Below are 22,674 nucleotides of genomic sequence, written 5' to 3' on the forward strand. Positions count from 1 at the left end.
CCAACATGAAGGCTCAAAACCATCTGTAATCCAGTTCTGGAGTGGGAGGTCTAATGACCTCTTCTGGCCTCATCAGGCATCAGTCACACGAATGAACACCCCCAGAAAGAAAGGAGGAAGGGCACACAGACTCAGTGGGTGACATTGTCTGATTAAATCAAACCCCCACTCTCTTTTTTTTTTTTTTTTGAAGACAGAGTTTCTCTGTAGTTTTGGAGCCTGTCCTTGAGCTCCATCTGTAAACCAGGCTGAGATCTCGAACCCACAGAGATCTGCCTGTCTCTGCCTCCCAAGTGCTGGAATTAAAGGCATGCACCACCACCACCCAGCCAAATATCTCTTTTTTAATATTTATTTATTATGTATACAATATTCTGTCTGTGTTTATGTCTGCTGGCCAGAAGAGGGCACTAGACCTCTTTACAGATGGTTGTGAGCCACCATGTGGTTTCTGGGAATTGAACTCAGGACCTTTGGAAGAGCAGGTAATGCTCTTAACTGCTAAGCCATCTCTCCAGCTTCCCCCCCCCAAATATCTCTTTGAATGAAACTTGTTTTAAAAACCTTGATATCTCTTAATTTTTGAGTTAAATCAAGAAATGTTCCCACACACTTTCCAATGTCAGGAATTCTTTCAATACATTCAGTGCTACCGGTGTGAAAATGGAGACTTTACAAATTTTGTGCTTTAGGGTTCCTTTGATGAGTTCGTTCATGTCTATAAAAACCTTGGTATAACAAAGATTTCTAAAATTCCTTATAAATTAAGGCTTTATCCCCAAAATGACTACTACAATGTCTTTTGAGAGCCCCCTAAGAACTAAAGGCTTTCCACACTGCACGCATAAGGTTTCTCTCCAGCGTGAGCTATTTCCCATCTTCTCCAAAATGAAAAGTACACAGACTTTATCATGTTACTTGTAGCTTTTCTCCAAAAGGCTTTTCTCCAGTGTGTCTGCTTCCATGTATTTGAAGAACTTTTCTCCAGTGTGTTTGCTTCTATGTATTTGAAGGGATCTTCTAGTACTAAAAGCTATATTGACTCAAAAGAATTACTTCTATTAAGACTAGATATTTCCCCATATGTTAGCATAAGCACTCTCTTGTGGTTTGATTTCTGTGAGAGCTAACAAAGAGAAGGCATTCTCGTGTTACTTATTAATTCTACTACAAGTTAGTGCCAAATGAGATGTCTTCAAATAACCTCTCCCAAATGTCTTACATTCATAGGGTCTTTGGCTGTTGTGGTTTCTCTCACATTCTGGAGCCTCAAATAAACAACTGTAGGCTTTCCCACGCTGCTTACGTTCATAGGATTTTGCTGCACTAAGTTATTGAGAACTCTCAGAACTAAAAGCTTTCGCATGTTTCAAACACACACAGGGTTTCTTCCCATATTGATTCCTTTAATGGCTTCAAAATGAAGAAAGAAGAAGCAAAAGCCTTCTCAGATGACTTACACTTGCAGGTTTTCTCTTCTGGAAATTATGGAATTATGGAATTCAAAGAAACTGTACTCATTGAGCATCTTCGCACATGGCTTCCATGTGTAGGACCTCTATCAAGTGTGGATTTTTTCATGCCTTTTATGGTTTCCAAAATGAGCAAAAGTTTTCCCACAGTGCTTACACACATAGGGCTTCTCGCCAGTGTGGATTCTCTCATGTGTTTTTAAAGAACCGGAACAAGTGAAGTTTTTGCCACATTGATTACAGACATAGGGATTCACACCACTGTGAGTTACTTTATGTTTTTGAAATTGATTCCAAAATGAGAAGGCATTCCCACACTCTTTACATATATAACGCTTTTCCCCAGTGTGATTTTGTTCATGTATATGAAGGTAACGAGAAGCAGTGAAGGCTTTCCCACATTGCTTACATACATAGGGTTTCTCTCCAGTGTGAATACGTCTATGAATTTGAAAGTAAACAGAATGAAGAAAAGTTTTCCCACACTGCTCACACTCATAGGGTTTCTCACCACTGTGAATTCTTGCATGTCTTCGAAGGCAAGCAGAACGAGAAAAAGTTTTCCCACAATGATTACACAGCAAAGCCTTCTCACAGTTCGGATTCATCTTATGTCTTAGAAGGTTACCTAACCGAGCAAAGCCTCTCCCACACTGTTCACACACGTAGGGCTTCTGAACACTGTGAATCTTCTCATGCCTTTGTAAAGTACGGGGATGGGAGAAGCCTTTCCCACATTGCTTGCAAACATGAGAGTTTTTTGCATGGTCATGTTCTTCATTCCTTTGACCAGATCGTGGACAAGGAAGACCTTTGCGGTTCTTATTTTTTAAAGGCTTCCCTCCAGTGTGAGCACTTTTATGTGTCTGAAGGGACAGAGGAGAACTGGAGCTGCCTTTAAACCCCTTATGTTTATACAATTTCTGTCGATAGTTCTGGTCTTTACAAGGTTTCTGTCCTTCCTGATGGTTCAGGGGCACACCTAGAGATGAACGGCCAATGCTTCCTTCTTCACACACATGCTTTTCACGTGTGGCAAGTCCTGGACAAGATTTCAGGTTCACAGAAGGTTCTGGAATACAGCTGAGGATGTTTTCAGAATGGCGAGTTTCTTTATACTTAGAATATTTCTCTTCCAGTTGGCTGCTGCAAAACAGGTGGAGAGCACAGGACTAAGACTTGGTTCACTAATGACTGAACAAAGGAAATGTTGGTTTCATGCTGGGAAAAGTCTGTAACATGTTTGGACTGCATGCTTTCCAAGACTATCAAGGGCAGCTACAATAGAAACAATGCTATTCATGTTTGATGGGGTATGTCTCTTTGAGAACATCAAATATTTATGTAACATTTCAACACAAATTTCAGTCCAAATCTTATGCACATTTTGGATGTTTGGATGTGCAGTAGTGTTAATCAAAATCATGATTGTGTGTATGTGTGTGTGTGTGTTTCAAAACAGGGTTTCACTTGTGTGTCAAGTTGTGTGTCAAGCTGACAAGGGGTCAATTGTACTGGTCAATATTTTGCGAGCTTGCTGAAATGTAGAGAAATCTGAGTGAGCTTCAGTTGAGAAAAGTGCCCCCTCCAGATTTGGCATGTAAGGAAGCCTGTGCAGCTCTTCATAATGGATGACTGATGTGGAAGCCACCAGCCTGCAGAATCAGTCTGGGGTTAATGGCCACATGATATACAAGACACCAAACTGAGCAAGTCAAGAGGAACAAGACAGTAAATAAAATCCCTCTACAGCCTCTGACTTCAGTTCACACCTATAGGCTCCTGCTTGAGGTCATGCCCTGACTTCTCTTGATCATGGACTGTTGGACTACAAGGTGTAGTTAACCCTTTCCTCCCCATGTTGCTTTGGCTCATGGTCTTCAGCACAGTGATACAAAGCCAAACAAAGACACTCGGTATGGCATAAAGTTTGTATATATGAACTATGAGAAAAAAATCAACATTGTACCATTTTCAATATTGCAATATTTGACAACTTCTAGTGCTGATGTGTAAGACACAAATTTTGAGAGAAATTCTCTTGAGATGAAATTGGTCTGATGCTGGTTATCATATACATCTTTTACGTCTTAGTAAATTGTTCTATTGTACCAGCACTCTGAAATATGGCTATCTCTTTGGAAACAAATTACCTTAGTGTTCTCCAGAGATTTTCATACTCTTTTACAACCTTCTGTTTTCCCAACTTCTTTCCTAAAATGCAGACCCAGAAAAAAATTACTAATTATTAATTATAGAGAAAATATTGGATGCCAGGTACAGTCATGATTTAAGTGACATATTCACCCCCATCACCCTTCCATAATCCAATTCATACATCAGCACGGATAAACTAGAAACACTCGTCCTGTGGTGGACTAGAAAAGGCAATGCTCAGGTACCTATAGAAGCCAGATTCCTCAAGGTTTCCTGCATCACATCTTTGTACAGCTTCTTCTGGGATGGATCCAGCAGAGCCCACTCATCCCGGGTGAACTTCACAGTCACATCCTCAAAGGTCACAGGCTCCTAAAAGCACACACATATATTTCCAGGACAGTCAGCCTCATGGTCCTGGAGATGCACACAGGATTAATAAGAAGTTGACATGACACTATGCTCCACAAGTGTTTACGTTGTCTCGGTCATCACACTGTACTGCTCATACAGACTAAGATTCCCCAAACACAAATGCTACAAGTAAACTGGAGCTTTCTGGGAAAGAGACATCAGGACTCTGATGCAGATAATTTTGTTAGTTTCTCTTTCTGCATCTCATCTTCCTAACTACTCTCATCACAAATTCCGACTTCTACTACCCACCAGCTGTCCTTAAAAAAAAAATGTGCTTAGAAAAATGCTGGACACAGCAGTTCTCCTGGTATCTCAGAAATGAGATCTAGAGTGATTCCTTCACCCCATACCTGCAAAGAGTAAGATAGATTTCTCAGATAGTTGATGACAACTATACCCCAATTTAAAAATATCAATACCTGTTCTCCCTAGGAATCTTAGCAATAATTTCACATGGTAATCAGAGGATTGCAATCTGGTTAGAACCCAGTATAGTCTTTAGATTATGACTCTGCATTACCTCATTTGGTAGACAGTATTTGTTTTTTGTTTTTAAGATTTTTTAAAATTTATTATGCATAGAGCATTCTGCATGCATGTATGCCTGCAGGCAAGAAGAGGGCACCAGATCTCATTACAGATGGTTGTGAGACACCATGTGGCTGCTGGGAATTGAACCCAGGACTTCTGAAAAGGCAGTCAGAACTCTTAACCCCTAAGCTATCTCTCCAGACCCAGAAGACAGTATGTGTACATCTTTCTAAAACCTTGATCTGGTGTATTGTGTGTGGAGAACATGAGCATAGCGAGCAAGTGTGAGCACGGTGAGTGTGAGCATGCCACAGCGCTCTAGTAAGACTTGGTTCTCTCTTCCTATCTTAGCAAGGATTCTAGAGATTGACTTCTGCCCATCATGGTTGCATAGCAAGTGCCTGTCCCTGCTGAGATGGTTAATACTTCTTACAACTGGTTAGAAACCTGAATACTTGTTCTGTGATTGCACTAACTGTGACTGTAATACTCTGTATTACAAAGTATGTATCTGGGTTCTTTGGTTTGTCCTTAGTCAAACACCAAATAGGCCCCCTGACAACTAATTCCATTTTTTAGTGTCCTATTTTACTTGCTGTTGCTGTATCACCATGACCAAATGCAACTTGTGCAGGAAAGTGATTATATGGATTACAGTTCACAATCAGCCAAGGCAGAAGGCTCAGGTAAGCAGCATGCAGGCAAGAACTGAGACAGAGAGCAGAGATGAACACTGCTCACTGGCTTGCTGGGCATTCCTCCCTGTCCAAGTCAGGCCCCTTGATCTGGGATGGCAATACCCACATTGGAGCAGGCTCTCCTACATCAATTAACAACCAAGGAAATGCCCTGAAGACGTGTGCACAGGTCAAAATGGTGGAGCCAATTCCGCAGCTGAGATTCCTCTTCTCAGGTGTTCAGTCTTACTAGCCCACCACTCTGTTACTTTGTGTTTTGTTGTTGTCTTGAGAAAGTCGCTGGATAATGAAACCATCAAACTATGGCACATATTCTTAGACAAAGGTCTAGTTCACCAACATCTCACCTCTAAAATTTCTAAAACACACTCAAAGTAAAATGTTTACCAAAGCCGTTAACTGCACTGCATGCCTGTAATAAATGTCTAAAACCAGTTCCCTCCACAGGGCACTATGCTCACTCCCGGAAGCCATAGGTTGTCAACTAACAGGTAACAGATCGCATTCTGCATGGATTTAAGCCCCACTCCGCAAGAGGAAAACCACATCTGGTCCTGTAAATCTGACCAAGAACTGAAGAGGTCAGAGACCTGAGGAGTAAATCTACTATTTTACTGTGTGCTAACACTTCCAAAATAACTCTCTTAGTCTCATGAGAGATGTTTCTGTGTGCAGTGGACATGGCTTACCGCAGGAACCCACAACTGGTCAATGTGAACTGAACAACTGTGCGTGTATGGAATGCTCAGGCAAGAATGGGTATCCGCAACACACCTCTATCTCCATCCCGCTCTCTCAGGCTCAGGGAACATTGAGGAGGAAGGGGCAGAATGACTGTAAAACTGTGCCTACTGGGCATGACAGGACTACAGCACCTGTGTTTGTCTGCACAAGATCAAGCAAGTCAACATTCCAGCATTATTTGAGGAGCTATCGTCAATTAAAGGCTGCTAGCAGGGGAGAGTCAGTTTGCTTTAAAGGAATGGCCCTCTGTAAATCAACTATGCTGTAGTGCATGGCCTTGCAAGCATGCATAAAAGACCAACAGAAACCGAACAGTAGATTTTAGTAGTAGATTAAAAATAAATAAATAAAAAGACGAAACGTTTAGTGGAGTATGGAGGGATGGAGAAGTTAGGAGAAAGAGTGAGGTTTGTGTGAATATGTTCAAATGTATTGTCTACATGTATACAATTCTAAAAGCGTAAATAAAAAATTAGTACCTTTAAAAATAAAAAAGCCAGGTGGTGGTGGCACATTAATCCCAGCCCTCGGGGGCCAGAGGCAGATGGATCTCTGTGAGTTTGAGGCCAGCCTGGTCTACAAAGCAAGTTTCAGGACAGTCAGAACAGTTACACAGAGAGAAACCTTGTCTCAAGGAACAAAAACAAAATAATAACAAAATAAATAAAGCCAAAACCAAATCGTCGCTCCAAGCTTTTAGGGATCAGGGTAGTATCCATGTCCTTGCATCTTAGTTTTCTGCATTGTTCCTATTCAAACTCACTCCCTTAACTGGACTCAATTCAGATTAAGACTCATTAAGACAATAAATAATAATCAATTAACAGGCTAGCATAAAAACTGACAAATCATACTCTAAGTAAAACCCATAAAAACTTTGAGAGTTATCTTTATAGCCCCTATGTGTACATAAATATTGTCCACTTGTGTTCATATCTTTATATTGTAAACACAGTACCAAACCCACTTGTAAGATGAGTGAGTCTCAGCTGGAGAGAGAGTTCAATAGCATTTGCTGCCTTTGCAGAGGACCTCAGCTCGAATGTCAGCACCTACATGTGTGGCCTGTAACTCATTACCTCCAGGAACCCCAAGATCTCTAACCTTGCCTACATATTTAAAAAGTAATGATTGTAATTCAAAATAGCTAGACAAAGACTAGTGAGTCCTCGCATAAATTACAACTCTGAAATTAGCCCAAAATCCTTCTACTTTGCAATGTAAAGTCGATATGATAGGCTAATTGAAGAAACAGCATTGACGAGGGGCATGAAGTGTTATTTTCTTTTTCTTTTTTACAAGACTTTAGTTTTATTTCGTGTGTGTGTGTGTGTGTGTGTGTGTGTGTGTGTATGCGTGAGAGTGCAGTGTTTGTTATGCCCAAGTTACTGATCCCCACAAAGAAACTCCACAGAACCAGATTCTGATGTAAAGCACACCAATGCAGTGCACACCACGATAGTACACACCACAATGCAGTGCACACCATGAAAGTATACACCAATGCAGTGCACACCAAGACAGTGCACACCACGACAGTATACACCAATGCAGTGCACACCAAGGCAGTGCACACCAAGGCAGTGCACACCACGACAGTATACACCAATGCAGTGCACACCAATGCAGTGCACACCAAGGCAGTGCACACCAAGGCAGTGCACACCAATGCAGTGCACACCAATGCAGTGCACACCAAGGCAGTGCACACTAATGAAGTGTGCACCAATGCATGGGTGAGAAAAGTGCAGTGGCAAGCCTGGGGAAAGGGAGAACTTTAAAGGAGAAACACCATAACCAGGGGAGTTCATGTCTTTTCGTCTTGGAATTGGATAAGGAGGGCATAGGGTAAGGTAGTTTCTGAAACCATCGGGTATTTTTGGCAAGAAAACCCTAATAAAGAGACATTAATAACTGACAAGGTATTTTCAAGTACAAGATGCCTTCTAGGAACATCTGGACCTCTTTAAATTTTATAACCCTGCTCCCTAACTCCTTAATTGGCTATATTCAGGGTATCTGTTTAAATTTCGCTATCACAGCACATTTCTGGAGCTGGGATCAGCTCCCGTTCATTATATGGCTTAAGATGAAGCCCTTTCTTTAAAATCAAGATTGCAAAGTCAGGCCCTCACATGTTCTCAGAGGCCAGGAAAGAGCGTCCAATCTCCCTGGGTCCAGAGTTTCAGCAATTTTGAGTTACTAGATATGTGTGCTGCAAAAAGAACCTGGGACCTCTGAAAGAGCAAAATGCTCATTATCTCTCCAGGCTTAGAAAACATGAATTTTTAAACTCAGTGTTGTAATGGTATGTCCTGTCCCTTTAAAAGACAAGCCCCACCCACTCCCTCACCCTCTCCTCCACAGAGGCAAGTGGTCTTCCTTTGAGCAAACCCTTCCTTTTCATTCCTCTCCTGAAGAGGTAACATCTCCTCTCCTCTCCCCGCCACTCTCCCCTTTCTCTCTTGCTTCTATCTCTCTCTCTTTCTCTCTCTCTCCTCCCTCTTCTTCTCCCCTTCCCCCTTTCCCTTTCCTGTCCATAACCCACTAAATAAATATCCAACCTCACTCTGCATGGCGTGCCTATCTGTCTCTGTCTCTCCCCTGCTATGTGGCTCCCTGCCAGGGACCTTCTGGCCCTCCTGGCCTGCTGCTGCACCCCTCAGGGAACCGGAACCGCAGTGTTTTATCTAAACCATAACAAATGTGACCATCTTGGGAGATACAAAAATGAAATATCTTGGGATGTTAGGAACTGATATGGTTTCTGTTAAGTTATGAGTGTAGCCCCCAGCCCCTTGCATTCATCCCAGCCCCCAGGCCTGGGAGTTGTATTGGTCTGGACTCCAAATCCCAGCATGCCAGGTCAGGACTACTCCCAGCACTTGGGAAGCAGAGGCAAGCAGATCTCTGTGAGTTCGAGGTCAGCCTGGTCTACAAGAGCTAGCTCCAGGACAGGCTCCAAAGCTACAGAGAAACCCTGTCTCAAAAAAACAAATAAATTAAAAAATAATAATAATATTAAAATAAATGAACAAACAACAAACTAGCTCTTGTATGGTGTGTCCCTTCAAATTGAAATGTTATCCCCAAGCAGGTAAACAAAAGGTCACAAATCCAGAAAGAACAGAAACTTGGAAGGCTGTGGAGCATCCCAATCAGCTGTATAAAAGAGAGTAAAAACCCCTGGGGTGGAACCTCTGTCCAGCCAAACTGCTGGAAGAGATGTTGGACCTGTGGCCCCGTAGAAGCTGAGGGGAACTGAAGAGATTAAGGGTGTGTGTGGGGGGGAGTCTTCCCCCAGGCTGGGACGGGCTTTCTGCTGAAGCAGCTGCTTTTGAGTTGTCTCTGCTGTTTGCAAGGCCCCTCCATAATTCTGTTAGTAGCCCCAAAATAAACACACATTGGCTCACCAACTGGACTCTGGTTCAGTAATATTTTGGACTATTCTGGGCTCCTTTCTAAGGTGAGTAGATGTGCACTGGATTGAGTATCCCCAGAAAAATTCTGTCACATAGCAGCTCTAAGCCCAGTCTGGGTGGTTCTGTGAGGCTCCACCACCCCTACATTCCAAGGCAGTGTGAGAGATTTAGCACATGGACTCCATGCTTTCAACTTCCCAGAAGGAAGAAACCACAACATGAACAAGACAGAGACACTAAATGCTATGTGCTTTTGTCGCCTTCCAAGTCAAAAGAAAAAGGTTTTTGTTTGCTTGCTTTTAAAGCTCAAGGACTGTTTTTATTAATGTTTAAGTGAAAACCTGCAGGACAAGCAAGCTGTAAACTATCAGTATAGCACAGAGGAAGAGAATGGAGGAGAGAAGGAAGAAGGCCATACCACCCTTCTAAACTGTCAAGGAGGTCCCCCACATGGTGGACAAACAGCTACATAGCTGAGATGGAGGCTTCATAGAAAGAATGGGGAAGCCAAAATAATAGGAGGGAAGCCCGAAGCATTAAAGAAAGCTTGCTTAGCAGATTCAGAAAGAAAAACGGGGACTATTACCCTCTGAAATGTGCGTAGTCTTGAAATGTCCCGTGTCTGGGATGCGTGAACTACTCCAGTGTTTCTCAGCCTGTGATCTTAAACTTTTGGGGACTGAACGACCCTTTCACAGGGGTTGAAGATCAGATATCCTGAATATCAGATATTTACAGTACGATTCATAACAGTAGCAAAATTGTAGTTCTGAAGTAGTATTGAAAATAATTTTATGCTTGGGGGGTCACCACAGCACGAGGAACTGTATTAAAGGGTCACAGCATTGGGAAGGTTGAGAATCAGTGAGCTACTGTCAAAGAGAATTCCATCAGCAAAGTTCCTAAGTGCCTGGTTTGTTCTTTCTTTTAAAAGGCAAAACGGGGCTTAAGTCTCTAACGTATCAGTTAAGTTGCTTGAGAATAAATAAGCCCCTGGAGAGTGCGTGTGCTTCACGTGTAGAAACAATATTGTCCGGGTATCAAAAACATCCTCCCCCAAACACAGACACAGACAAATCACAAAAATAGGTGTAACTTCCTGATGGCTAGCTATGTGTATACATGTCCCTCAGACCCTCAGGCACTCAAACTTCCTACTAGAAAGGTTCCTCGCTTTTCCAATAAATCGGTCCCAGTCCATGGAGATCGTGTCTGCCTCATTTTTTTCACACCGCGAGTCACAGGCGCTCTGGGTATCTGCACCCTGAGACTCACTGCAAGGAGTGTGGCTAGGTTTTTCGAAGAGCGCAGCAGATCGAGTGTCCTTATCTTCACCATCCACGCAGGTCCTCCACCCCCCTACACACACACACACACACACACACACACACACACACACACCCTACACATGAGCCCCAGTCCGAATCCCACGGTTCCCCAGGACTCTTTGCCCTGTGAGTGCCCAGTTTACCCGACACACAGCAGCACTGAGCGCTCAACAAGGGACAGGACAGCAACTCTACCTGATCACCCAGCTCCACCCAGCGGGACCCGGGCAGCTCGGCCCAGCGGAGTCCAAAGTTGCAGACTCAGCTGCTTTGGAAGGTCTCCTTGAGGTCTCTGTATGCAGTATCCATCTTCCCTACATCCAAGATGCGGGCCAAACTTACCATTTCCAGTCACAGAGTGTTCTGGTGTCCTCCTCCCGCTCCTGTCAGTGAAGGCGACTTTGATATATAGGCCTGGGATCTAGGATCTGCTTACAAAGAATACACAAGTGCCTAATGTGAGTTATGGGGGCTGGGGGATGGGAGAGGAAACTAACGGACCTTGGTCAGGCAGCTTCCCGCACCTAAGAAACACACTCCTCATTGGCCAGTTCATGCACTCCAATAATTTTCTGATAGGCCAATGAGTCCTGGAACTCTAGTGACAGGAGACACAGCTTTTTCTAGGTCCTAGCTTTCTGTCCCTGTCTGGGGGAAATAATTCCTATTATTTAAGCATAATTTGTCCTGGCCTCCACTTGCTCAGAACAATTCCTACTTCTTCCCCCTCAGAGTGCTGTGACAGCAAGAGTTTAAAGAATTCCAGACTCGGTGACCATGGAGACAACTCAAAGGGCTGCCTTGAATAGGCTGGTCCTGCTGGAGAAGGAGGGCGGGCCTCATTAAAGGAAATGCCCTGCCCCCATCACCTCACAACCCCACCACCAACCTGCCCAAGACTGCAGCAAGCCTTCCATCCATGGAATTTACAAAAGCAGGAAATCTGGTTTAACCTTCACCCTGCGATTAACAGGGAAAAAGAAAGAAAGAAAGAAAGAAAGAAAGAAAGAAAGAAAGAAAGAAAGAAAGAAAGAAAGAAAGAAAGAAAGAGAGAGAGAAAAGAGAAAGAAAATCAGCTTGCCCAGAAAACCAGTTTCTGAGCCTCTTGAAGCCAGGACACCCCTCCCCCACACCTCTATTGCAAAAATTAATTCTCAGCCCCTGCACAGTGTGTTCAGGTTTGGAGGTCTCAGTTTCTCAGGCTAATAAAAGTCTACTCTCACGTGGGCAGTGGCAGCACAAGTCTTCAACCTGTTTTACAGACTGAGATCCAGGACAGCCAGGGCTACACAGAGAAAGCCTATCTTGGGGTGGGGGTCAGGGGGCAGTCTGCTCTTGCTGTTTCTAGCTTATTATTCATTTTCACTTGCTGATTTCTTATTACAATGGTATTTTCTCACCTCAGAATTTAAAATGAGTCAGGTGCCCAGGGCTTTCTCCATCCCATATTCAATCAATAACTCAAAAACACACAAGCAAGTGATGGCAATTATTCAAGTCAGGGAAAAAGTGGAATTTATAGTGAAAAACTGGCCTCAAATAAAAACAAGAATCCTTATTAGGTATCAAACCCAGAACAAAAGGCTAACTGAGGTGCCTGTTAATGTACTAAAGCAGTCATTGCTAGGTTTTCTCAGCATCTCTCAGTAGCTGTTAGAGTCTTTCTGGCTGGCATACCCATGTGCCAACCTAAACCCCAAGGACTGAAGTGGGCCTGGCCTTCCCCCAGTTTCTCTGACTCCTGTAAAGGTTTTCCCAGAACTGTGGGTTTCCATGGATTAGGTCTTTGTTTTCCTTTTGGCTAGTGGTGCTGTCTATGTGCTGAGTTTTACAGGTAGATGACTTCCATTATGGAGTCAGTTGTGCTAAGATCTGGAGGCCTACAAAAGTCTGGGGCCCTGTTACAAATGCCCCCTTCAAACCCGGGGGCTTAGTGTCCTGGGGTACAGGAGAGTGAGCTAGTTGATCTTGAGAGTCAGTGTATATGGAGAGTAGAGAGGGGGAGGGCCTGGCTTCACCTGACACAGAAACTACTTCTTATTTTTTTAAACTGCAAAGTGAGAGATAAGCCAGATTTCGGGGGTTTCTGAATTGCCAGGTGTTGGAGAAGGGCCACTTGTTGGCTCCTGGCCACCCAGCTAGCCTAGACACAAAATAATCACACAGAAACTGTATTGATTAAATCACTGCTTGGCTCATTAGCTCTAGCTTCTTATTGGCTAACTCTTATATTAATTTAACCCATTTTTATTAATCTGTATATGGCCACATGGCTTGCCGGGTAAAATTCCCAGCTTCCCAGTGTCTGTCTCCATCAATTCCATGGCTTCTTTCTGACTCCACCCTCTTTCTCCCAGCATACAGTCTAGCATTTCTCACCTAGTTCTGTTTTGCTCTTGCCATAGGCTCAAAGCAGTTCTTTATTCATTAACCAATAAAAGCAACACAGAGACAGAAGGACCTCCCACACCAACCAGGCTCCAGGCACATCTTAGGGGCTAGCTGATTTCCAGGAACTACATGGACAGTAAATTTTTTGAGAACTTGGGCCTGTCAAGTAGCCCTGGTTTGGGGTAAGGATTTCATTTGAACATTCCGCCCTAACCTTGGGACTACACAAACCTTTTTTCCACAAGACTCACACTGTTGAAGGCTTTCCCTAAGCCGGGCCTTCACAGAAACATTTCAAATCAAAACACTATCCAGAAAATGTCACCTCTCCAGTAACCACCCCTTCAGTCACATCTGCACTGGTTTCCTGTGTCCCTGCTTCCCAAGACACGTATGTAGGGACAAAAAGGTCAACATAAAAAAGGCCAAACCAAGAAGCAAAATTTCCCCCATAATAGCAGACAAGCTGCCACGGACCGTCCCTCTTGGAGACCACTATCCACGGGAGAACAGGGTGAAGGATAGGATAGCCAGGATACGACGCAAGGGAATGACAGACAGACACACTGTGTAGTGAGAATCTGCTGCGATTTTACTAAAATCAGGCTTTCATTATATAGTATTCAAACAAAGAACAAGTCAGAAAGTCATGTATCATCAGTTGGCACAGTATGAAAACTTCTTTTAGTAATGTTTAATTTTAGCAATGTTTAAAAGTGTATTATCAGGAATAGGTGTTAGTCACTAAGCGTCCTTAGAAGGGGAATTCTTGTCCTTGGGACTGTAACTCTTAGAAGGGGAATTCCTGTCCTTGGGACTGTAAGCCTCAGGCAAGTGGTTACATCTTATGAACAGAAAGTTTCTGTCTCATTATCGCTATCATGGCCCTTCCTCCTCTTAACCCTTTATTTCATCTAGTGACCAAATATACCTAATCAGTTCTCTGCACCTGTTGAACTATATTTTTTAGTACCTTCTTATGCTGCAGACATCATGGGGGTTGGGATCTAGCAAGCCTATCCATAAAGTTGAAAGTATAATATAACAGTCTTTGTCCATCAACATTAACCCATCTATTTGCTCATCATAGGCTCCTGTATAAGGAAGTGAATCAAGGAGTGCGCTGGGGAATTTTCTCTAACTCTCCTTTTCTCTCTAAATCTGATTCACTATGACGATTCCCTCGTAACATATCAACTTTAGCCGTTTCTGTATCATAATTAATAAAGTTTCCCAGGCTCATGTGGCGTGGGGCATACTTTATTTCCTCAAGGACTGCTTTAATGAACGGTGGGGCTGAGCCAAGGACGTACTTTGATCTCTTGGTAAGTGGTCAGCTAAAAACAGAAAAGATTAGAAATACAGAGAAAGATCATGCAGGGTGCCAGGAGGGCTCGCTCCCAAGGCCATCTCCAGATATGAGATCTGCCTACGGCATCAGGTCCTATCTTGACCACTGATTGCCAGGGGACCGCCTGGGGCTTCGCTCCAGGAAGCTCTAACCCCAATCCTTCAGCAGGCAAAAGCCAGTGCAGAGGCATTTTGTCACTACACGGCAGTCACTGCTGTGGACGTGGCAACAAGCCCTAGGGACTCAGAGGCTGGTCCAGTGGGTTGTGATAACTTGGGTTTTGTTTGTTTGTTTCAAGACAGAATTTCTCTGTGTAGCCTTGGCGGTCCCAGAACTTGTTCTGCAAACCAGGCTGGCTTTAACTCACAGAGATCTGCTTGTCTTTGCCTCTGAAGTGCTGGAATTAAAGGTGTGAGCCTCCACAGCCCAACCATATCTTAAATAAGCAATTAGTGCCTAACTCCTAAGGCTTTTACCTTACTTCAAATACTCAGGGTAGACAAGTGTCATTGTAAATTTTCTCCCCCAGGAGAGTAGTGTCATGGACCAGCCTTGACAAAAATACCTCTCACCATGGTAAGGGCGTGGGAATCTTGAAATATTAGTAAAGAATATGAAGATGCATGAAAAATAATAAGACAGAAACTATAGACTAATACTGGGAGGACATTCCAGTGATTACTGAAATTGCTGCATTTATTTTTCACAGCTTTTATGCCAAATGTAGATGGGGGAGGGGGGAGACGATAACAAAAGACTTTATTTTTTAATTTATTTATTTATTTATTTATTTATTTATTAAAGATTTCAGTCTCTTCCCCGCCACCGCCTTCCATTTCCCTCCCCCTCCCCCAATCAAGTCCCCCTCCCTCATCAGCCCAAAGAGCAATCAGGGTTCCCTGCCCTGTGGGAAGTCCAAGGACCACCCACCTCCATCCAGGTCTAGTAAGGTGAGCATCCAAACTGCCTAGGCTCCCACAAAGCCAATACGTGCAGTATGATCAAAAACCCATTGCCATTGTTCTTGAGTTCTCAGTAGTCCTCATTGTCCGCTATGTTCAGCGAGTCCGGTTTTATCCCAGGCTTTTTCAGACCCAGGCCAGCTGGCCTTGGTGAGTTCCCGATAGAACATCCCCATTGTCTCAGTGTGTGGGTGCACCCCTCGCGGTCCTGAGTTCCTTGCTCGTGCTCTCTCTCCATCTGCTCCTGATTTGGACCTTGAGATTTCTGTCCGGTGCTCCAATGTGGGTCTCTGTCTCTGTCTCCTTTCATCGCCTGATGAAGGTTAATATTCAGGAGGATGCCTATATGTTATTCTTTGGGTTAACAAAAGACTTTATTAACATGATTCAAAGGATAAGCAAACAATCAATCGCTTTATCACTCTGAGACATCAAATCATTAGCATTCTGTTGTATAGGTAGTGAAGCTGCTCTAGACCATGTATCCTGAAGGCTGCCCTTCCCTAGATGACCTCACAGTTACAAAGAAGGAGCAGAAGTACATTTGCATATCCTGACCACTTGTCAGGATGGCATGGACCTACTCAAATGAGCTATTTTAGTGTTCAGAGAACCAAGCATTCACATCCTGAGTTGGGATGTGAAACTATGCCTGTTGATTATTTGAGCAACTTTCAACTCTCTGACCATCAGACAAGGTGAAAATGGGCCCACATTTTTGGGCCTCCACAGAGTAGACCCCTTTCTTTTGCTCTAGTCAAGTATGTGGCCATATCACAGACCGTGTATGTGGTCCATGAGGCAAAGCCAGGTAACTTTGCCCACTTCCTGTAAAGGATCCATGTCTTCTCATGGGCAGAATTTTCCCTTCCTCTTTCTCTGAGCATTTGTCTGCAATGCTTTTGTTCACTGTTTTACTGTCTGGAGATCTGGCCCCACACTCATAGAGATCCTCCTGAGTATTGAGATTAAAGGCATGTACCACCACTGCTTGACTTTACATAGCCTATGACATATGGACTGGCCTCTTCTCTATAAATTAATAATCAAGACCCCAAGTCTATCTATCTACTGGCAAATCTGACCTGGATGATCAGTTGGGGCTGTCATCTCAGATAACCCTAGGCTGTGATGAGCTGATAATGTTAATTAGGATGCAGTCTTTCTCTGCACGCTGGCCTGTACTTGCTCCATTGTTTTGTATGCTGCCTCGGTGGAGGAAGGGATTTCACTCTTTTCTCTGCCAACCGGATTCTTTTTTGTAATAATATTGATGTTTCAGTCTCCAATCCTTATTCTCTGGCCAAAGTCATGCTGGGGAGAAAAAAAAAATCTCTTTTTTTCTGCTTTTCACTATTACTTGTCTCCTTAATTGGCCTACCCAGAACTAATGGCTCAGGCTCTAACCACAAAGAGTCTAGAAATCACTGGACGCGGGAGGTGCCTTCTGCAAATGCTAACCACAAACCGCTGCCCTAAGCCACTTCCTGTCCTGCTCAAGGATACAGAGGTGTCTGTCTGGCCTGGAGTTGGAACAGGGCCTCAGGCGCCTGCAGATGGCAGGCGTGAAGAGCACTGGTCACACAAGCAGACCACAGGCTGGTCCAAAAGGCTATGACTGGAGCCCCACACAGAGGCAGACACAGGAAACCAGGAGAAAGCATCCACAGCCTGAGTCGAGCTACACATTTGATTGTCCAGCGTGTGCAGCTGCGGGGCATGATGGAGCGAGGAATGGGAAGTAAAAGTTTTCGTAAACACATTCCAGGATAAGAGAGATGAAGAGAAATGCCTGTTTGTAGCTTCGGTTCTCAGCAAGGAGAAGCTGAAGATGCAGAATACCCTTCTACCCAAGCCACTGGCGTCGTAGATTTTAATTCTGTTTACTGAGGCAGAGACGGTGGGGTGTGATCCCATCTGCTCCATCCCTGCTGCCGGAAAATGGAGACAGAGACATCATCTCTTTCTGTTCTAACAACTCTGTGCAGCTGAGCCCTGTAGATTTTGTTTTATTTTATTGTTTCGGGTGGCTCATGGATGCAATGGAAGGCTTCCACACCTTGGAGAGGTTGGCGAGCTTTACTGATGCTTCAGGAATCCGAGAAACCAAGAGAAATCAGGGGTGCCTGAAGATGCTCTACACTATCTGGAGGGAGTTTGCTATATAAGGTTTTTTTTTCTTTCTTTTCTTTTTTTTTTTTTTTCTGTAATGTTCTGGAAGGACCTAATGTTTCTCTGTGCAGATATGTCTCCATATATTATGTCATGACATCGTGGCATATATCCTACAATCGATTGTTTGTCCATCTACCCAGAAGGTTTTCCTTTGTGAGCCCAGTCATTGAACAGAAGACCAGAAACAGAACTGAAAACAAACAACCCAACTGACACTGGGTTTAGTGGCCCAGGTCTTTAAACACAGCTCTCAGGAGGCAGAGGCAGCTGAATCTCTGAGATCAAGGCCAGCCTGGTCTACAGAGGGAGTTCCAGGACAGCCAGGGCTAGAAACCTGTCTTAAACAAACAAACAAACAAATGGGGCCGGAGAGGTGGCTCAGCAGTTAAGATCACTGGCTGCTCTTACAAAGCTCACAGCGGCCTGTAAACTACAGTTCCAGAAGGTCAAACACAGACAGAACACCAATGCACATAAAATAAAAATTAGAAACAAATTTTCTAGCTCTGGGCTTTCTAAGTAAATTCTGTTTAAAAAACATCTTGGTATGAAGCCTGATGACTTGAGTTTCATCCCTGACACACACAAGGAGGTGGAAGGAGAGAGTCAGGATCTGACCTCCACGCACACGCTATAACATGCATGACTGCACACATGGATCATACGCAGCCACACAAAATAATAAGAACCTTTTCTATCTGTTTGTTTTTTTAATAAAATAAAAGTTTAAGGAGAAATGCCCAATTAGGAGATAGGAAGTTTGCCTGAGTCATAGAATTATGGTCTCCTAGGGGCTGGAGGGGGTGGTTCAGTGGTTAGAGCACTAGCTGTTCTTTCAGAGGACTCAGGGTCAGGCCCCAGCACCCTCACAGACAGGTAGCTTACACCTGTCTGTAACTCTAGTTCCAGGGACCTGGCATTCTCATACAGACATACATGCATGAAAAACAATAAATAATAATAAAAAAAAAGAATGGGCGGTGGTGGTGCACACCTTTAAACCCAGCATTTAGGAGGTAGAGGCAGGAGGATCTCAGTAAATTTGAGGTCAACCTGGTCTACAAAGTGAGTTCTAGGACAACCAGGACTGTTACTGGTCTCCTGTTCTGTGTTTGAAAGCAGTTCCTTTAATTTATAATCTATTGCTAGTAAGGGATTCCTGAGGGGGAGATATTCAAATAATGTTATAAAGGGATAAAAAAGAAATTAGAATTAGAAGCTAAGATGGGGTGAGGAGGCACAGAAACAGATCAAATATGGGAAGGAAACACTAACACTGAAGATCTTTTGAAAAGCCAAATCGAAACTACTATTAAAGATGCTTCCTAAAATATATACATATATAAGAGGCACTTAGATGCAGTTAGCACATAAAAGACAATGTACCAATGTGACATCATACTCTACCAAATAAAATCCCAGGACTAAGAATGTGTTACATCTTTTTGAGCCATTTGCCAAAAAGGACCCATAGACCCTGTTGGAACATGATCCAAGGATGAAATCAATTCTGCGTGCTTGTGAGAAAACTCTAAAAAACAAGAGTCTTGTGACCTTAGTTTCTTCAAAAATAAAGAATTGTTATTGGAATTGTTTTTGTATCCCTCCCAGGTGTAGCAAAAAGGAGTGAAGTTTACTTAATATTATTCACTACAATTGGCTGTTATTATTTGTTTAAATGATTCTATGGAAAGCATGCTTTTGCCATGTGCGGCTTGTCCTTGTGATTATACATAGCTAGAATGCATGAGAACTTTGCTCACGTGACCATTCTTAACCCCCAGAGTATAAATTGTCTGATGATCTGAATAAAGTTGACTATTGCATGGACTTCAACTCATTTTTAGGCTCCTTTCTCTCAGGTTCCACTGTTTTTAGAACAATAAACAGAGCTCTAAATAGTACAGGCTATTGCTATTGCTACTGGTTACCCTCCACAACCTGATAAGACCTTATAGCTAAAGACATCACATACTATGTCAAGGAACATGAAGAAATAAAGCTGCTACTCACCCAGAAGCTTCACCCTACTGGCTAGTGTTCATAATGCTGGAAGATGCATTTATGCTACTAAAGAGGAAAGTAATTATTTGTCTCACCCAACTCTGGACCCTTTGAGCCACAATAGTGCCCTGCCAACAAGATGTGTCTACTGGTACAGTAGTAGCATGAATGTTATAGGAGTAACCAACCCCTTTTTGGTTGGATTTAAGTCATGCTTCATGAGATGGAGCTCTTACTTAATACTGTTAATAAGATCAAGAACATGATACTAGATAGGTCATAGGCTGTAGGTGAAAACCTACTTCCATTATTCTGATAAATGAACATAGCATAAGATATATTGCTATACCCATAAACCAGCTATACCCATAGCTCAACTCTCATCAGAGAAGATGGTAATTAACATAGAGACCCACAACTAGAGAGTGTGCAGAAAATAAGAGCCTTGGACCCCTCAGTTCTAGGTGGGATGTTTTTGTTACACTCCTCCCCTAAAGATTATGGTGGTTTGAATAAGAATACCCCATTTGTTTGACTACTTGGTCTCCAGCTCATGGAAACTGCTTAGGAAGGATTAGGAGGTGTGGCCTTGTTGGATGAGGCGTGGCACTGAAGGTAGGCTTTGAGTTTCAAAAGACATGCCCATTCCCAAGGACTCTCTGCCTTAGTTCCATCTTCCTTGATATTCCTGAGCCATGAGAACAAAGTGGAGAAGGAAACAAAATTTGAAGCACAAGAGAAGATGAAGCAAGAGGTCCAAGTAATTTAGCTCTTGTTTCCACAAAGGCTGAAGGAGCTAAGGGATGTTGAAGGCTGGAATGCTGGTACAAGTTGTTGGACTGTGCGATACTGTTGACAATAAGTTTCAGTGGATCTGGAACATTTCCATCTCTCAGAGACCATCTGAGAGACTAAAACAGTCCCTGCTAACCCTCTGCCTTGGACCTGCGGCATTCTGAACTAGTTCTGTTCTCACTTGTGGTCAAGTATAACTCAGGTACAGTAAATCATCTTTCTTACTGTCTTGGCTGAAAAATCAAAAAAGGAAAAGAAAAGTCATTAAGATAGAGAACTATACAGAAGAGGCAGTGGGATGGTTGTAAGAGTCTGAGGTGGTGGATGACTTCAAGGAAATGGTCTTTTCCAGACACAGCAGAGATGACACACATTTGAACTCAGACTGAGACAGCATGCATAAAACCTGCATAAACTTAATCAAGACAGAGAAAAATCCCAGTAGAGAAGGGGAAGTCCTCACAAAGTCCGACCCCATGCCAAGAAGCCATTTGCAACTAACAATTGCTGGAAGAGGAAAAATCATATTTCTTTAATTTCTTCTATTTCTTTAATTTAAATCATATTTCTTTAATATTTTTTACACTGGGAACATCAATCACACTCCAGAACAGGCCCCAGCAGTTGACCAACACAAACTGGACTCCATAGTTGTTTTTGCTTGTATGTACTTATGGGGGGCATGTTGGAAGAGGTATGCTTTTTGGAAGGAGGTTCGTTACTTTTATTTTTTTTTCATTTTATTATTTTGCGTGGTGGTTTGAATGAAAATGGTTCCCAAAGGGATGGCACTATTAAGAGATGTGGCTTTGTTGAAGAAGGAGTGGCCTTGCTGGAGGAAGTGCATCACTGTGGAGGCAGGCTTTCGGGGAGTCTCACATATGGCTAAGTCATGTCCAGTGTCTCAGATCACTTCCTGTTGCCTGTGAGTCAAGATGTAAGAATGCTCAGCTCCTTTGCTAGCACCATGTCTGGCTGTAAGCTGTCTTGCTTCCTACCATGACTGTAATGAACTAAACCTCTGAACTATAAGCAAGGCACCCCAATTAAACAGTTTCCCTTATAAGAGTCATCGTGGTCATGGTGTCTCTTCACAGCAATAGAAACCCTAGCTAAGGCAGTGTGGGTATTTTGCCTGAATACATGTCTTGGTGCCCTTGCAGGCCAGAAGAGGGCATAGGCATTATATCTCCTGAAACTGGACTTACAGACAATTGCGAACTACCACATGGTTCTAGAAATTGAATCTGACTAATTTAAATGAGTATCAAATGCTCTTAACTACTGAGCCATCTCCCCAGCCTCAATCCTTTAATATTTAGGCTTCTAGGGCCATCAAAGTGTCTTGTGAGGTGACATCAAAACATGGGCTGTAAATAAATTTACCAAAAGGGAAAGGCAAAAGTAGGAAGTTTATTAAATACACTGTATGACAGCTACAGCCATTGGATAAATACAGATTCCATAAAATGACTGAGAGATGGTGGGTATCTTTTATAGCAAGTGAAAGGGGAGATTCTTTTATCCCATCTTATAGGTAATTTGTGGGGTTCATACCTAACGGGCCAGAATGACTATTTATTTATTTATTTATTTATTTTTATTTTATGTGCATTGGTGTTTTGCTTACATGTATGTCTGTGTGAGGGTGACAGATCTTGGAGTTACAGACAGCTGTGCATTGCCATGTGGGTCCTGGGAATTGAACCCCAGTCCTTCTGGAAGAGCAGTCAGTGCACTTAACCGCTGAGCCATCTCTCCAGCTCCCCAGAATGGCTTCCTAATAGCTTATTAAATACTAAGTATTTCGTGCCTACTATTCTCTATTGAGACTGCCCATTTGGGCCAGTTGCTATAGATCGTTGTAAGTGAGGCTTTAGATCAGTGGTTCTCATCCTTCCTAATGTTGGGACCCTTTAATATAGTTCATGTTGTGGTGACCCCCAACCATAAAATTGTTTCTGTTGCTACTTCATAACTGTAATTTTGATTCTTTTATGAATTGGAATGGAAATATCAGCTATGCGGGATATCTGATATGCGACCCACAAAGAGGTCTCGACCCACAAATTAAGAACCACTGCTCTGGATGTTTGGATTCATGGATCACGAGTCCTTGGTTTAGGTTGTAAACACTGGAAAATCAATTGTTAAGAAGTAGGAATTTTTCATTTTCTTTTTTGGATTTTTGTCTCCACAAATTTCACTTATCTCTGTGTCTTGAATA

At 43.0% G+C, this 22,674-nt stretch overlaps 1 pseudogene; it reads right to left on the reverse strand.

Moving 5' to 3' along the window:
* Positions 1–422: 422 nt before the first annotated feature.
* LOC126504009 (zinc finger protein 709-like) lies at positions 423–6,061 on the reverse strand (annotated as a pseudogene).
* Positions 6,062–22,674: the final 16,613 nt, after the last annotated feature.

The sequence above is a fragment of the Alexandromys fortis genome, unplaced genomic scaffold (genome assembly GCF_014885135.2).
Source record: "Alexandromys fortis isolate MF-2015 unplaced genomic scaffold, M_Fortis_MF-2015_v1.1 scaffold_42, whole genome shotgun sequence".
In the NCBI taxonomy this organism is placed as follows: Eukaryota; Metazoa; Chordata; class Mammalia; order Rodentia; family Cricetidae; genus Alexandromys; species Alexandromys fortis.